This window comes from Amphiura filiformis, chromosome 10 (assembly GCF_039555335.1).
Source record: "Amphiura filiformis chromosome 10, Afil_fr2py, whole genome shotgun sequence".
Classification (NCBI taxonomy): domain Eukaryota; kingdom Metazoa; phylum Echinodermata; class Ophiuroidea; order Amphilepidida; family Amphiuridae; genus Amphiura; species Amphiura filiformis.
In genome coordinates, this window is record NC_092637.1 from 33,236,499 (window position 1) to 33,239,274 (window position 2,776).

Below are 2,776 nucleotides of genomic sequence, written 5' to 3' on the forward strand. Positions count from 1 at the left end.
GGGCAATTCCACACCAAAGTGGACATGAGAAAAAAAATTGAAAAATGCTTAGAACTTTGAAACTACAGATGCTACAATGACACATTTGGTATCAGATGAAAGAGTTCAAGGTGCTCTGTCATTTGAGCTATCTTACAGATAATTAAAAATATGTTTACAATGAAATTTCTTCAAAAAACCTGTTTTTTGGCCAAATTTTGGGATTTTTAAAAGAAAAACTGCCTTACTTTGGATCCAATTTACACTTCCTCATTAAGATGTTGTTACAGGTTTTTTGTACAAAATTGCTCAATGAGAGTTGAAAGTTTTACATACTGTGGTGTTTTTCATGATTTTTGTATTTCTTATGTATTTTATTATCCCCTAAAATTTAGTAAACCTTTTGTCCTTCCGTTACTGTCCTTCCGTTACCATGGCTAATCCACTTAAGGAATTGTAATTATATTACCGAAACACATAAATTCAAATGAAAAGTGATATTAAGTAGCTAACACTCAAAGGATTACATTTCCCACCTTGAAAACAATGTTGCCTTACAAAATTCACATAATTTATGCAAAAGAAATTTAGGTAAAAAATCCATGTCCGTTTTACCGTCCTTCCGTTACCGAGCTCATTAATATTCATATTTCATACACGAAAGGTATTTCTGTGAAAAAGATGATGGAATTTGAAGGTAGCAGTATTAGTAATGAAATGGTAACATTTGTTTGATATAACTAATAAAGGTGTTTTTGATTCCCAAGTTTGAAATGTCGTTTTAGAGTGCAAATGTCCTTCCGTTACCGTGGAATTGCCCTGAAATAAAATTTCCAGTGCAGTATTTGTAGTCCTTGCCCTATAATATACATATCTTACTTGTCACCAATGCGCTATAATCTTTGAGAAAAATGCAAAAATAGGCTCAACATTGGGCAGGGGTGTAGTACCCCCTTAACTTGAAATGGGTAACAAAAATTAGTCGATTTGCAAGCTTTTAAATTTTTTATAAAATCTTGACTTCAAAGAGCCGTTTTTCCGTTAACTTTTTTGAAGCCTCCGAAACAAACTGTTCAGCAAGCTTGTGCAAATATAAATAAAAGAGCTCATCCAATCTATTTATCAAAATGTAACAAAGTAGATCCTCAAGTCACATGTTTTTAAATCGTGGAGATATATATCACCGTTTGAAAATGGGACCCAATACAAACTTTCCGTTAACAATTGAAGCCTCCGAAACAAATGAAGCCTCCGAAACAACAATAAGATTAATTATCATCTATGCATATCTAAATTGGTGTGTTTCATACTGATATCTGCATTGTAATTATTACTTGATATGTGCAGAATGTCATAAATTTAAAAAAATTTGACATTATGGTTAATGTTTGAAAAATATACTGATACCCAAAAAGCCTGTTTCGGAGGCTTCACATGCAAAAACACCATACTTAACAAATGGGTGAAAAAATTAACATGTGATAAATCTACAATATCTGCCGCATAGAATCATTGATTCAATATACACAAGAAAATAACAGCTTAAATGATCCCAACACTGTTGTTTTCAAAAAAACCACTTATACAATGTTTAACCATTGTTAATATGAAAAAAAAAAAAAAAAAAAAAATGACTTGCTGTGATAATTTAATTTTTGTCACAACTGAAATTCAATACTTAGAAGCAAAGCATGAAAATTGGTAATTGTGATATTTTTTACCTATTTTTTTATGTCAACTTGTAGTGGTTAGCCAAATATTTTACTTTTATGATCATCTGTGTTGTTAACTGAAGCCTCCGAAACACAAATCGCTTGAATTGCCAATTCTAAAAAATAACTCAATTTCTGTGAAACTTGGCTGGGAGGTTCCTTTCATCAAGTAGTATTTGTACATGAAGTTAGACATTCAAATTATTTTAGGAACCCAATAAAAACTTAAAAAATATGTTTAAGGTTTGGAAATTTCCATTGTAAATGACACTTGATGTTAAAAATTTTCAAAACTGCAATTACAAACATAGCAAAACATGGTATAAAATTTAACTTATATCTGTTGACTTACTTTGGAATGGGATTTCACATGTATTCCAGCTTTCATGTCATAATTTTCTGTAAAAATAAATAAATTTTTTCTTAGATTTTAACCAAAATGTTATAGAAATGTCAAATTTTTATTAGAAATCAAAAGGTTTAAGCATTGAAACATTATTTTACTGGAATTTAAGTTGCTTCTATGCATGATTTCAGTAAACAGAAACATATTTGGGTGATTCTCTGAAAAGAGTAACTTTTAAGTCCCGCGACTTCGGCGCTCATAAAAGTTTTAAAAGCGGATTTTTTTTTTCTTTTTTGGCTTAGTCATGGACTTTTGTATGTATAAAAATAGTTAAGAACATCCAAGTGGGGAAAAATTAATTTCTTGGAGTCAAAAAATTCTTCAATATCTGACGACCCCCCTGAAAACCCCATGTCCCGATGTCACGCACCGAATTTTAGTGATTTTGTAGTATTTTTGTGAGCAAGTGTGGGAAGTGAAAATTACCACTGACTGGGGTAAATATCATGTCTAAGAAGCATTAAATGCTTAAAACCACTTCTAAAGTCAATATTATGGAATAATTCAAAAATTGTGTCAAAAAATTGCTGTCCCTTGGTTTTGCATCATTGCCGTCACATTGGCATCAAAACGACTGGAGGTGAAGACCAAATATCAGAGGTCAATAATTTGACCCTGTACGCTGCCTTTACAGACGACGGAAAACATCAACTCCGACATTGGCACTCTCCTCAAGTAT

At 31.6% G+C, this 2,776-nt stretch overlaps 1 long non-coding RNA gene across 1 annotated transcript; it reads right to left on the reverse strand.

Moving 5' to 3' along the window:
* Positions 1 to 322: 322 nt before the first annotated feature.
* On the reverse strand, positions 323 to 805 carry LOC140162765 (uncharacterized). Its single transcript, XR_011860343.1, has 2 exons — positions 457 to 805; positions 323 to 416 (listed from the first exon to the last, which is right to left on the reverse strand). It is a non-coding gene; the product is annotated as an uncharacterized lncRNA (long non-coding RNA).
* Between the last annotated feature and the right edge of the window lie 1,971 nt (positions 806 to 2,776).